The sequence below is a fragment of the Macaca nemestrina genome, chromosome 19 (assembly GCF_043159975.1).
Source record: "Macaca nemestrina isolate mMacNem1 chromosome 19, mMacNem.hap1, whole genome shotgun sequence".
Lineage (NCBI taxonomy): Eukaryota > Metazoa > Chordata > Mammalia > Primates > Cercopithecidae > Macaca > Macaca nemestrina.
The window spans coordinates 6,772,481-6,786,974 of NC_092143.1; the positions used below are offsets into that span (position 1 = coordinate 6,772,481).

The 14,494-nt window shown below is 41.3% G+C and overlaps 1 long non-coding RNA gene across 2 annotated transcripts in view; it reads right to left on the bottom strand.

Moving 5' to 3' along the window:
* The window catches only part of LOC139360096 (uncharacterized), a 53,437-nt gene that overhangs the window by 19,643 nt on the left and 19,300 nt on the right, over positions 1–14,494 (bottom strand). The window lies entirely within an intron of this gene.

Genomic DNA, 14,494 nt, shown 5'->3' on the forward strand with positions numbered 1-14,494 from the left:
CCTGGTGCCCAAGAAAACCATCCTGCTCGGAAGAAGGATCTACAGAAGTGGATTCTGCATTTTGCATAGTCTTAAGAGAAAAATGTTGCTGTTTCTATTTCTGCTTCTTCTTTGACTACTTTTATTAACTAGCTAGGATTTACTGAGGGCTTATCATAAGCCTGGTATTTTTCTTGGAATTGGTACACATGATCACATCTAATTCTCTACAACAATGGTTATTAAAGTGTGTTCCCCGGATGAACCGGCAGCACCAGCAACCCTGGGAACTCGTTGATAATGCACATTTCAGGTCCCACCCCTGTCCTACCAAATGAGAACTTTGGGATGAAGCTCAGTAATGTGTTTTCCCATCACCCCAGATGATTCTTGAGGCACACAATGAATGTGAGAAACACAGGATTGAAAGATCATTACATTTCATGCTAATCTGGGATACTCTGGTTTATTCCAGATAGATGGAAATGCTAAAGAGTTTAATACCTTGTTGAAGTTTTTGATGTTTTCTCTATTATTTTCTTCGGTATCTCTGGAATAGTTCTTAATCACATCATGGTATGTGCCAGCCCTGCAAACCCCAGTTAGAAACAGCTTCATTTTGCTTTTAGAGCTTTTGAAACCACTTAGCTTGATTGTAATTTTATTTTCATGCAGCTGAGATACCATAAATGCTCATATTGCCGACCTTGAGCTGCATAACAAGGACAGTATACACTTTATGTTAAACCTTGATATAATCTCTCAGAGTTCAATTAATATGATACTATTGGACCAGCACTTTTAGGTAGCCCAAATAACTATTTGTATGTTTAAGTAGGTTTTTAAATATGGCATCGAGTTGAAATAGCGAAAACTTTCATTTAAAAAATTAACTTTGAGTCTTCTGTAAACAGGTGTTAGAACGCTCAGCTAAAATAAATTTTCGAGAAGTAGCTTATTTAATGTAGGGAAATTCAATTTTTACTAATATCATTAAAATAATAATAATGCAATTCATGTCATAATATAAGAAAATAAGAAAAAACTCTAAAATATTTTTATATATAGATTTTCCAAGTAGATTTTTATATAGGAAAATTGGTTAATACAAACCAATACAACATTTTTACTACTGGGCATGTTAGAATTGTAAGGAAACTTACTTACATCTTCTGACTTTTATCATGGCTAAACCCAAGTGAGATGCTGCAAAAACATCCCCAAAAAAATTTAAAAAAACAAAACTTTGTTAGGACTGAGAAATGTTAAAACCAAAATAACACAAAAGGTATTTTCTGAATAAAATGCCAATGCAGGTGGCAACTAGTAGAAAACAGACTGCTTGTGGTTACTGCTCCTCCTTATGATAACTGAAGTGTTACCGTTAATAAATAGGAAGCTGATAATGAGAATAATTCCAGAATTTAAGAAAAAAAAGTTACTTTGAAATTAAATGCATGAATTCACTATCATTAATGACAATGGACAATTTAATCACTGTTAAATTGATTAATCCTTATTAAATAGAACCTCATAGTTATATTTGGACTATCACTGAGGAAACAGTTACACGTATTGTACCTTATTATAAAATTATTAACAGATCAGAATTTGACACTCTGAATACAAATAGTTAAAATATCCTCTTGAAGAAATTCATATAAGGGTAGCATATTCTCACTTATGTTTTGAAAGGTGATTTAAAGAATTAGAAAAAAATGTACCACAAACCTTAGATGTCCAAATGAAGCCACTTATAACTTCACAACAACCTCTACTGCAGGATTTCTGGTGAACTTAAAAGAGGCTGTGATCAATTTGAGATCTGATTAGATCTGGCCTTTAGGTGTTTGGACTTTGGGAAGTCCCCTCTCCTGAAAGCTTTATCCCTTCTGAGTGCAATTATTCAATTATTGTCTGTTTCTGGGCCCAGGTGAAAACACTGTCTCATCAGGGAGTAAACTGAGACTCAAACCTGACAAGTCCATCTAGTAGAGGTGAAAATGTGGGAAAATTCAAGAAATATCCATTGTAAAAAGGCAACCACACGTGGCTGGAGGGCCAACCTTTTTAATCCCCAGGTCTCAGGCATCTTCGTGAACAGGTCATTGTCTGCACAATAAGGACTGAGAAGACCTCACTTCTTACTTGGGATAGGGGAAGGTTGCTTTTAAAACCTGCAACCTGGGAGGAAATCTGTTTAGCTAATGAGACAGCCTTCTCTTGAGGCAGGCACAATCTAAGATGCTGTAGCTTATTTTAAAATGATTAATGACATGATACATCACCATGAGGATGTGTTGCTGAGGACCAATGGCCTTGGCCTCTCTGTCACAGACAGTATTGATGAATACTTGGACTTTGCACACAGAGGCTGTTAGGCAAGGCCTTTAGAATTCTTTAGTAACTTTAATTTATTTGCTGGGATTCTCCATTTCTTCATTTGTTTCAAGATAACTCAAATTGTTCACTGGACCACTTGAATGATGGCTGCTCTAAATTTCTTGTCAGATAATTCTAATATCTGATTTATTTTGGTGTTCATTTTCTCATTGGCAACAGTGGATTGTCTATACTATTCAGATTGTGCTTTTCCTGGTTTGTGGTATGACATCCGCTTTTTCATCATATTCTAGACATTTTGGATGTTGGGAGACTTTGATCCCATTTAAATATATTCTAGCAGACAACTTAAACTTATTTTGCTAAACATTTTTTTTCAACTTTCTTAAGTTTAGCTTGTAGGTCTTGGCTTACTTTTATAAGCTTTATATCCAATAACATTTTAGTTTTCAGAGTACTTGCAATAACATTCTGGTATGCTTTCACTCTTCTGATGCCTCTGGGTCTGATTTCTATCTCTGCAGGTGCCTTTGGGTGGGAGTAAAACAAATATTGACCCTGATTTGCTTTCTGATTCAAGGGGAAGTACAGGTGGATGCTGGCCCTGGGTCATTTTCTGCTGCAGGGTGGAGGTCCCAGGGATATCAGGCTAACTGGCACTGCCCAAGGGCCACCCACACCACTGAGAGTGGGACGGGTGATGGTGGGTAGGTAGCTGCCCAGGCTCTGCTGAAGTTGATGCTGCTGGCAGATTGAGTCACCACCACCTAGGATGGGGAGGGCACCTGCTCAGGCTGTTGTCGCTGAGGAGGCCTGCTCTTCCCCAGGTGGGCTCAGGCACGGATCCCCCTGCCAGGCCTCTGCTGCTCTGTCCCTTTCCTGCCACTTTGTCCAGAGAGAAGCCAGATATATATATATATTTTTTTGGACAGAGTCTCGCTCTGTCGCCCAGACTGGAGTGCAGTGGCACAGTCTCAGCTCACCACAACCTCTGCCTCCTGGATTCAAGCAATTCTCCTGCCTCAGCCTCACAAGTAGCTGGGATTACAGGCACGTGCCACTACCGCTCCACTAATTTTTATATTTTTAGTAAAGACAGGGTTTCACCATGTCGGCCAGGCCGGTCTCTACCTCCTGACCTCAAATGATCCACCCACCTCGGCCTCCCGAAGTGCTGGGATTATAGGCGTGAGCCACCGCACCGGCCCAGCCCGGCCCAGGTTTGTTTTTGTTTGTTTATTTTTCCTATTCTCTTTTGGTCTGCGCCTGTTGTTAGTTTCAAAGTCCAAGACCGTGGTTCCCAGTCTGGGATATAAGGGAGATAAAGGGGAAGCTTGCAGAATTCACCTCAGTGTCACCAAGTCCAGGGATCCCCAGGCAGCCTTCCTTTTTTTCCTCACCTTTCAGAGTAATTTTATCTCTGTTGAATTATTTCCAAGGACCAAGGTGGCCTCCATGTTCCCCTCAGTTTGACCAAACCTCAGATAGGCGTCCCGCTTCTAGGCCTGAACTCCCTTTCACCAGCCCTTACGGAATGCAGGTACCCTAACCACAGAGGCTTTTCACTCCCTCTCCTTAAAGCATTTGCTTTAGAAAAACTGGTCATTATCATCACCTGTTTGAGATACAAATCTTTTAAAATGCTCCTTGGCAGTTTCCTAATCCGAAAGTCTCTTTTCAAGCACCTGGGAGCCATGCCTTTGACATGTAATCAGAGAAGCTAGCGTCCCCACCTCCCAGTCTTTGGGAGAGGATAGAAGCCTAACTTCCCTGCTCTAAGTTGTACAACTACCTCCTGCAAGAAGATGAGAGGAAATGTACTTTTCCTTTGCATAAGGCCAATTAGCAAACACAGATGGCCTCAGATGCTCTCTCCAACTCCAGCTCTTCTTTCTGGCGACTGAGTCCTGACTTTTCTCTCATTGCAATAGCCTTCCTTAGCTGGTTACTTTGGTATAGTGCAATATTTGCCTCTATATTCATATTAGAGTTTCTTGCTGGGAATGCCTACCCAGTTTTCTTGAGATGTATTTGGGTTCTGAAAGCCCTCACTGGTTTCTCTCTCTTCCCCCGGCAAACTTGCTTTATAAATGCAAGGAAGGTTTTCGAGGTGACAGGTATGTTTATTGCCTTGATTGTTCTGATGGCTTCATGGGTATGTAACCACCCGCCCAAGGGGTTCACCTTGCCGGCTGCCTAGACAGAACCAATTTATCAAGACAGGGGAATTGCAATGGAGAAAGAGTAATTCATGCAAAGCCTGTGCAAGAGACCAGAGTTTTATTATTACTCAAATCAGTCTCCTCAAGCATTCGGGAATCAGAGTTTTTAAAGATAATTTGGCAGGTAGGGGCTTGGGAAGTGGGGAGCGCTGGTTGTTCATGTTTGAGATGGAATCAAAGGGGGTCGAAGTCAGTTGTCCTTGCTGGCTTCTGTTCCTGGGTGGGATAGCAGAACTGGTTGAGCCAGATTACAGGTCTGGGTGGTGTCAGCTGATCCACCGAGTACAGGGTCTGCAAAATATCTCAAGCCCCCCCCCTTTTTTTTTTTTTTGACAGAGTTTTGCACTTCTCGCCCAGGCTGGAGTGCAATGTCACCATCTTGGCTCATTGCAACCTCCGCCTCCCAGGTTCAAGCAATTCTCCTGCTTCAGCCTCACGAGCAGCTAGGATTACAGGCATACACCACCACGCCTGGCTAATTTTTTGTATTATTAGTAGAGATGGGGTTTCACCATGTTCGCCAGGCCCGATCTTAGGTTTTGCAGTAGTGATGTTATCCCCAGGAGAGGTCTGGGGAGGCTTAGATGCTTGGAGCCAGAGGCTGCACAACCCCTAAACTGTAATTTCTAATCTTGTAGTGAATTCATTAGTCCTGCAAAGGCAGACTGGTCCCCAGGCAACAAGGGGGTCTTTTCAGGAAACGGCTGTTACCAATTTTGTTTCAGAGTCAAACCATGAACTGAATTCCTTCCCAAAGTTAGTCGGCCTATGCTGAGGAATGGACAAGGACAGCTTAAAGGTTAGAAGCAAGATGGAGCGGTTAGGTCTGACTTCTTTCACTGTCATAATTTCCTCAGTTATAATTTGGGAAAGGCAGTTTCAGGTGTGTGCATATGTTCAAACTCATCAAACGGTACACATTAAATTTGTACAGTTCTTTCTATGTCAATTACACCTCAATAAAGCTGTTTACAAAATGTACAGAGGCCCAGCTTTGAATATGCCTTTCCTTCTTCCTCTCTTTCCCTCCCTCCCTTTGTACCTTCCTCCATCTTCCCTTCTCCTCTGCTTCTCTTTTTCTTCAGTCTTTCTTTCTTTTCTTCGTTCCTTTCTTTCTTTTTCAAGAACTGTTTGGGATTTTTCTCAACTAAAACTTAGATGACAATGTAAGAGGACGTTTTATTCCCTCTGGGTGCATCTGCATTTGAAGAAGGGATCCCTTCTTTCCTCTCCCAAATGACTCTTATAAAACTATTTCAGCCACTGAAAGATTTGGTAAGTCTGAGATGTGAGACCAAAGTGTCTTTTATCTATTTTTATTTAGGGTAGGAACATAAAGTCAAAGGTTGTCACTGCCTATATGTTTAACAAAGATTTCCCTTGGTGGGAATTGATCATTACATATTTAGATCAACTTTTTTTTCAATAACATATTATTAAGGATAGAGTTAAAAATTGCCCTTCAGAATACCTTAAATTGCCACAAGAGAACAATACAGTGCCATGTCTTTATGTCCAAGGCAGGACATTTTTTCCCCAAATCATTTAAACAGATCACTATTATTAAACTTGAACACAAACTAAATTATTTGTGCTATATTTGGGAGGCAGGTTGTCAAGAAAACATATTGTATTTTTGAACAAAATAATCACACCCTCAACAGGTTAAAAAATAAATCTCACATTTTGTGAGGCTAAATGAAAAAGCACAGACTTGAGTCTCCCATCTGTTAACGTAAATTAAAATGGGGACCAGGCCTGCAGAAGCCCCAAGCAGACAAAGCCTGCCAGGCCTCGTGACACCAACTTTGCTTGATTTGCAAACATAAGTGAAACGAGCTATTTCTTGTAATTGCCTATTTTGAAAAACAGAACATAAGCTCAACCAACCAAAAGCAGCCAACAAACTTACAATTATATAACTAGAGACTTTCTGGTGGAATAGAACAAATAAGGCAACTTTGTAACCAATCACACATCTTCTTTGTGTGGCTTCTTCCTTCACACCATAAAAGAATGACCCTCATACTCCTTCCTTGAGGGCTCCAAACCACTTCTGGCATAGAGTTCCTAATCTTTATTTGCTCAAATAAACTATTAAGAATTTTATTGTGCCTCAGTTTTGTTTAGCTTGCCTTTTAATACATTTCATCATGAATAAGAAGTGTATACTTATACTGCATATCAAAACAATCTCTCTCTCTCTCTTTCTTGCCATGCATGTATACAGTTAGGTTTTGGGGGCCAATAAGTAACACCCTGCTTTGTTTTCCAGGATCATGATCTCTTCAGTGATAAAACAGAAGTTACATGTTTTGATATCAAAATATCTGCTTTATTACCAATAAAGCTGATCAGAAAATATGGCCTTGGATTTGCAGCTGCCTTCACTGACTAATAAACCTTCCCCTTTGATAGAGACAGATGAATGCACCAGCCCCAGGCAGTGTTGAAAAACCACACATCACAGGGGCCTCCCAGAAGGACAGACCCGGCCCTGGGAAGCTTGCTGTGTAGTACAAAAAATGCAGAATGGGAAAAAGTGGACTTTTCCTTTATCCCAAACTTGAGATATGAGAACACAGAGAGTCTGGGAAGGTTCCTCCACATGAGAGGCCAGGAATAGTCTTTCTTTTTGTTTTCTTTCTTTCTTTTTTTTTTTTTTGGTAGAGACAGGGTCTCACTGTGTGACCCGGGCTGGTCTTGAACAGCTGGCCTCAAGCAATTCTCTCCCTTGGCCAAGTATCTTTCTCAATGAGAATTCTGAGCTTCCTGTTCCCTTCTCTTCAATACTCTTGTGTGGTGTGTGCCCAGCTGGTAGGGTCGAGCCCACGTTGCTTCGGTGTCACAATCTGGTCCCAACTTTGCTGCCTGGCATTCTCCCTCTCTGAGGGTCCTCCTGGGCTCTGTGCCAGTGAGTCTGCTTCCTGCCTTCCCTCTACATGGCTTTCTCCCTTCCATTTTCTTCTACTGAAAAAATCCTGATCATAATTTTTAGAGTATCTATCCTATAGTGTTGTGATGGAAATTGCATAAATTGTATTGAATCAACTAATGATCATGGGTTAGATGAGGTTTTGGGTGATTATTATTGGTATTTTTCAGGGTGCTGTTCAGGCATGATGCCATCCAAAAAACACATTCCCTTTCTCAGCAAGTGTAGTGGATTCTCCTCCTCCTTCATCCTCTCCCAGCACCTTGCCCCTGTGTCTACCATGGAAAGGTCTTTGTTGATAGCATTTCCCTGGCCCCTATCATTTCCCCTGTGGCAAGTCCATACTTTGCTGCCACCTCCACCCACATAACTGAGCCCAGAGTCGACAAATAATCACACTTAGTGTTTGGGGAATGAATTTGCTCCCCACCAGTTGAGCTCACAAAGCGTGTATCAGATTCCCCTTCTCTGCTTACCGTAACTCCCCGCGTTCCTCTCTGTCTTCCTCCTTTCCTGATATGGTTTGGCTGTGCACCCACCCAAATCTTAACTTAAATTGTATCTTCCAGATTCCCACATGTTGTGGTAGGGACCCAGTGGGAGGTAATTGAATCATGGGGGCCTGTCTTTCCTGTGCTATTCTCGTAATAGTGACTAAGTCTCACGAGATCTGATGGGTTTATTAGGGATTCCTGCTTTTGCTTCTTCCTCTTTCTCTTTTGCTGCCACCATGTAAGAAGTGCCTTTCACCCTCCACCATGATTGTGAGACCTCCCCAGCCATGTGGAGCTGTAAGTCAAATTAAACCTCCTTTTCTTCCCAGTCTCTGGTATGTCTTTATCAGCAGTGTGAAAATGGACTAATACATTTTCTTTCTTCTTCTTTCTGTCCATTCTTCTCCCCCATCCTAAGTCAAATGTGGCTGCATCTATAACCATGGTGAAGGTGATGGCAGAAAGAAAGAGGCATTGAAGTGGAAAATCCTCTATCCTCTTCTTCCAGCCACAGCTCTGAAATGGAGGAAGTTTGGAGGCATTTCAGTCACTGGCTGCTGAGGCCTGGACCTCCACTTTCACTATTGATCTCTTCGGTTGGTAACAACCCGTCTTTTGCAAAATCAAATGAGATGAGGCTGAAAAAGAGCTGAACATTGCTGGTTCCATAAGTGAGAACTTTTTATATTGAAATAATAGTTCTAGTTTTAAAAGATAGAGAGAGCAGGAAGATTAAGACATATTAACATGGTGATAGAAAGCCAATAAATCCTGCTAATGCTTTCCAGTTTTGCAATGAAATGTTTTTAGCCATTTTAATGACCAGCTTATAATTAAGAAAAAGATGGTATTTCAGACCTAAAAGATAGAACATATAATTGTTTCAAAGAGTTATAGCCTTTGTCTAGGTAGAGTGAAATAACAGGACTTCCCCTGAGAAATTAAGACCAGCACTGGTCTTGGTTAACCAGGGCAGAACCTGTTAATATGCTTGGGAGTATCGCTAACCTGCTTTATGTAGATAAATACCTGCAGCGTCTGGTAGCAGACCTCATGGTGTGTGCAAAGTGCTTCCTGGAGCTGCTCTGAAAAATGACAGCTCAATTTTATGCCAACTTCCATTGCACGGCCCCCGTCTTCCAAAATGAGGAACAGCAGCCCTTTCCACAAGAATTCCTCTGCTCTCAGTAAGAATTCAAAACCCTGTGCACCAGGAATCTGACTTGGAATGGTGGTTGTTGTACTTCGTTTTTGCCTCAAAGCTGGAATATGTTCTATAGACCCGAGGGGTCAGGAAGACCATGAGCGAAGTGAGGAAAATCCAAAGGAGACATAGGCTTTGGGACTTAGATAAGGAGCTCATTTCTATGTGTGTAATAGAGAGGGATTTTGTGAATCATAAACTTAGATTTGTCAAATACGTAACTTTATTTCTTTATAAAGAAAATTTACTTTGCTTTTGAATCTTAATTTCTGTATGTTAAGTGGAAAATCTAATTTTGCTAAACTATCCTAAATTACTTCTTGTGAAAAAGTCAGTTTCTAGAGAAAAAATAATAGGATCATTCAGCATTCTTCTGTATCTCCCTTCTTGCCCAACTGCCCCAGGTAGTGAGCTCAGTGTTGGGGGTAGGGGTGAGTGAGGTGCTTCCGTGTCACCCCGTGTCTGAGGGAGTGGCGTGGAGAGCCACCGTGTCACGCTCTCCATACATGGCCCCTGTTAGATGAGCTTCCTTTCCTCTGGTCCTTGTTGTTGTTCGCTGATATCTGCTGGTCCTGTCGAAGCCTCCAGCTGCAGGACTCCCCACTCGCATCTCTGCTCCTTTTTCAGCCCAGGTATTTTTGGTTCTGCTGCTCTTCTCTTGGAGTCTCCCTCCTGTCTGACTGGGGGGACAGGACCCGCCACCTACGTTCCCCATGCCCTGCCGGGAAGCCGTGGATTCCACCAGTTCTTTGTCAGGGCCATCCTCTCAGTCTTATTTCTCATCAAAGGTTTAATGCTGCAGCCAGGTCAGCACCTGCGCAGACACGGCCTGCCTAAAAGGCTCACATTCTCCGCACAGGTCCACCTGCTGGGTTCTCTTTTAGTTTAAAAGGAAGTCCACTCAGAAACATAATTCTTTGTTTTATGCTACGTGATTTTCCTTCTGAGTTAATGAATAACTCTGAATCAGTGGGTGGAGGTCATACAATGATAAGAAAATAGTGCTGTAATAAACATTCATGTGCTTGTGCCTTTATAGTAGAATGATTTATATTCCTACCAACTCAAATGCCCATCAATGATAGACTAAATACAGAAAACATGGTACATATACACCATGGAATACTATGCAGCCATAAAAAAGGAATGAGATCGTGTTTTCTGCAGGGCCATGGATGAAGCTGGAAGCCATCATCCTCAGCAAAGTGACATAGGAACAGAAAACCAAACACTGCAAGTTCACACTCATAAGTGAGAGTTGAACAACGAGAACACATGGACACAGAGAGGGAATAACACACACCAGGGCCCATTGGTGAGTTGGGGGTGAGGGGATTTAAGTTAATTCATTCAGATAGCACATACACAAAAAAAATGGTAGCACAAAGGGGATCACAGAGCCTCTACCCTTAATATTATGGGTTGGCATTCTTTGTGACACTTTATTTGAAGAGGTTTTTATTAGTCTCAATGTGTTCTGCAACCCAACAGGTTAAGAATTAATAGAGATTATGCTGAAGCAGAGTAAGGGTGAATAAAATTGTATGTAAAAATCTACTTTTCCCCCCAGTAAAGTAGGAATCAAGCTCATTTGAAAGTGAACCAATAAAAATGCACTAGAGAGGTAGAAGAAGGTGGAAAGAATATAGAACAGCTGCTGTGGAGAACTAGAAAGAGTCTACTCAAGATTAATTAAAGATATCAGTGAGTATCATTGAGGACTCACTGACTAATCCCAAAAGCAATATGTTTTTTAGAGGTTTTGTTAAGAGACACTATAAGTGGATAAGTATGTATCTCCTCTCTGTGACCTCTTTTAGGTAAAGAAGACTGATTTGTACACGTAAGTTGATTTGTTTCCTAACATTATATTATATAATTTTAGAGCCCTGTCTTGCATTGCAATGATAAACCCAAATACAGACTTTCTATTAGAATATACTTTAGAATACCTGAAAATGTTTACATTAAAAATCCTTAAACGTTGGATAAGGCAAACAATTTCTTTGAAGTAAACACTTCACCAATCCTACAAATGTCACTGATCAAAGCCAGCAGTATTAGAGATTTAAGCTGAAACTAAGTAGCACACTGAAGCAAGGAAGATTTTTAAAGCCATAAAACCATAATCCTCTATTAAAATATGGGACTCCATTGCTTTGTCAAATTTGAGAGGTGTAGTTTTACTGGGAAGTCGATAAAAGCCTCAGAAGGAAGGTGACAGAGGATAACAGGTCAGAGTGTTTTTCATAAGTAGAGAGAGGAAGAGTGCTTTGCTTGGTATTAAGCACTTTATTCTTTAGGGAGGCTTGTGAAATAAAAATAATGTAAGTGGATTCCACTTTTATCAGATACAAGTGATCTTACTATCTTTCGAAGTGTCAAATTACTTCACAATGAACGGAGCAGATACGTTGCTAATACTTTGAAACTATTTCTTGGACACCTGATATTATCCAGCTTACCATTGGTTAAAAAAATGCATTTATGTGGAGAATAAAGTATGCTATAAAATCTTGAGCAATAAGAAATGAATATAGAGAAGAGTCTATCAAAATAGCTATATACCCAGTAAATAGCGAGATAAACACTGGAAAGATTGTATACTTTCAATTTTTAAATGGAATATTATATATATACACACATATATATTTTATATTAGATATATATTTGAAAGATATCTTTAACAAAAATAAATATTTAGTAAACAATTTGCCACACAATACTAAAAACAGTAAAACTTATTTACTGAGACACGTATTAGAATGGCCAAAGCACAGAGTATGATGAAACCGAATGCTGACAGAAATGTGGAGCAATCAGAATGCACATTCAACACCACTGGAAATGCAAAATATCACAGCCACTTTGGAACGAAGTTGGCAGTTTCTTACAAAACTGAATGTAATCTTACCATATGCATTAGTCAGGGTTGTCTGGAGGGACAGAATTAATGGAATATACAGACGCACACACGTATATATGTGTGCATATATATGCGCATATATATATACACACATGAGTTTATTAAGTATTAACTCACATGATCACCAGGTCCCACAATAGGCCATCTGCAGGCTGAGCAGCAAAGAGAGCCAGTCCAAGTTCCAAAACTTGAGAACTTGGAGTCCGATGTTCAAGGGCAGAAAGTACCCAGCCCAGGAGAAAGATGTAGGCTGGGAGGCTAAGCCAGTATCGCCTTTTCATGTTTTTCTGCCTGCTTTATATTCGCTGGCAGCTGTTTAGATGGTGCCCATCCAGATTAAGGGTGGGTCTGCCTTCCCCAGCCCACTGACTCAAATGTTAATCTCCTTTGGCAGCACCCTCACAGACACACCCAGGATCAATACTTTGGATCCTTCAATCCAATCAAGTCGACACTCGGTATTAACCATCACAAATCCACCCCTTGTCAACTTGAACCCATACACATCTCATGAGATCATACATAATCTTCAAATAAAAACAATAATCTCATAATTACACCTAACATAATACAACTATCCTTCGTACAACTGGAAATGCACCAATCCCCAACCCAAATACTATTACATTAAGTTAACAATACTTAAACGCTGATATGAAGTCAATAAATCTTATATTACATGATAAAAGGAAAAGGAAATAAAATGAAGATGTTTTCTTAGTACAAGCGTATACATGCACAAACATGTTTTTAACAAAAGAAGGAGGAAATATTCATGACACTTCTGCAGCTGGTCATGTGGTTGTAGCTGGTATTGACGATGACCTTCTTCTACTACCCATTCTGTATTCTCTTTGCGTTCAGGAAGCACCTCAGAAGGTCATTATTTTTTCCCGGTGGAGTGATCCAAACCTTCATTCCCGAAGGGGCCATTTGTAGTCCTGCCTGGGCGGAGCTCTTGTAGTTTCTCATTGACCTTAATCACAGGGCATGGTGATACTAAGGGACACCCTAACTTTGTCCACTGAACTGAGGAGCAACCAACCAACTTCATTATGTTCCTTGGTTCTCCACATATGGTCAAATGTATTACGTACAGAGTCACTAAACTCCTTGCCTCTCACGAGCAGTGAAGCAGGAGTTTCAAATGCATTTACTTTACATAACTCTCTAAACAGTTCACGCCAAGGACTGTCAGTGTTCTCCACTCTATTAGAAGTAGAGTCCTTAGCATTTTGGTGTCTAATCATATTAAGCAGCCAACTCCAGAAACCCCCAAACCAATAAAAGAACTCCATCCTTAATCTATTCCTCTAGAACCACTCCTGGTACCCAAATCTGTATTAGTCAGGGTTCTCTAAAGAGACAGAACTAACAGGATAAATATGTATATAAAGGGGAGGTTATTAAGTATTAACTCACATGATCACAAGGTCCCACAATAGGCTGTCTAAGGAGCAAGGAGCTAAGGAGCAAGGAAAGTCAGTCTGAGTCCCAATACTTAAGGACTAGGAGTCCAATGTTCCAGTGCAGGAAGGGCCCAGCACAGGAGAAAGATGTAGGCTGGGAGCCTAGAGCAGTCTCATCTTTTCACATTTTTCTGCCTGCTTTATATTCCAGCTGCACTGGCAGCTGATGACGGGGTGTCCCCCAGATTAAGGGTGAACCTGTCTTTCTCAGCCCACTGACTCAAATGTTAATCTCTTTTGGCAACACCCTCACAGACACACCCAGAATCAGTATTTTGCATCCTTCAATCCAATCAAGTGGACAGTATTAACCATCACACCGTATGTCCCTAGTGGAGGCCCACCTTCAAACCAGGGATAGTCTGAAGCCTGGGGGCCTGGCTGACACACCAGAATGGGAACTTATGGTGGTTTTTCTGGCCACCCATGGCTGCCCATGAACCACTCAGCATGTACTTCCTTCCCTCTGAAGCTCATAAAAACCCTGGACTCAGACAAACTAGAAGAGATGCCTGGATGACCTGCCTGTAGAGAGGAGCTTCCCATTCCAGGGTCTCCTCTGTGCTGAGAGCTGGGCAGACGTAGAGACCACAAGCTGCAGAGAGGAGCTACTCCAGGTTCTTCTCTCTGCTGAGAACTGAACACTCATCAGGACACACTGCCTGTGGAGAGCAGCTACCCAGTGCGGGTCTCCTCTGAGCTGTTCTGTTGCTCAATAAAGCTCCTCTTCACCTTCCTTACCTTCCACTTGTCTGTGTATCTTATTCTTCTGGACAAAGGACAAGAACTTGGGACCTGCTGAATGGTGGGGCTAAAAGAGCTATAATACAAACAGGGCTGAAATACACCACTTACTCACCATATTACAGGCAAAAACAAGTAAAGAAGAGAGAAGGGGAGAAGAGTTGTGGCCCTTTGGGCA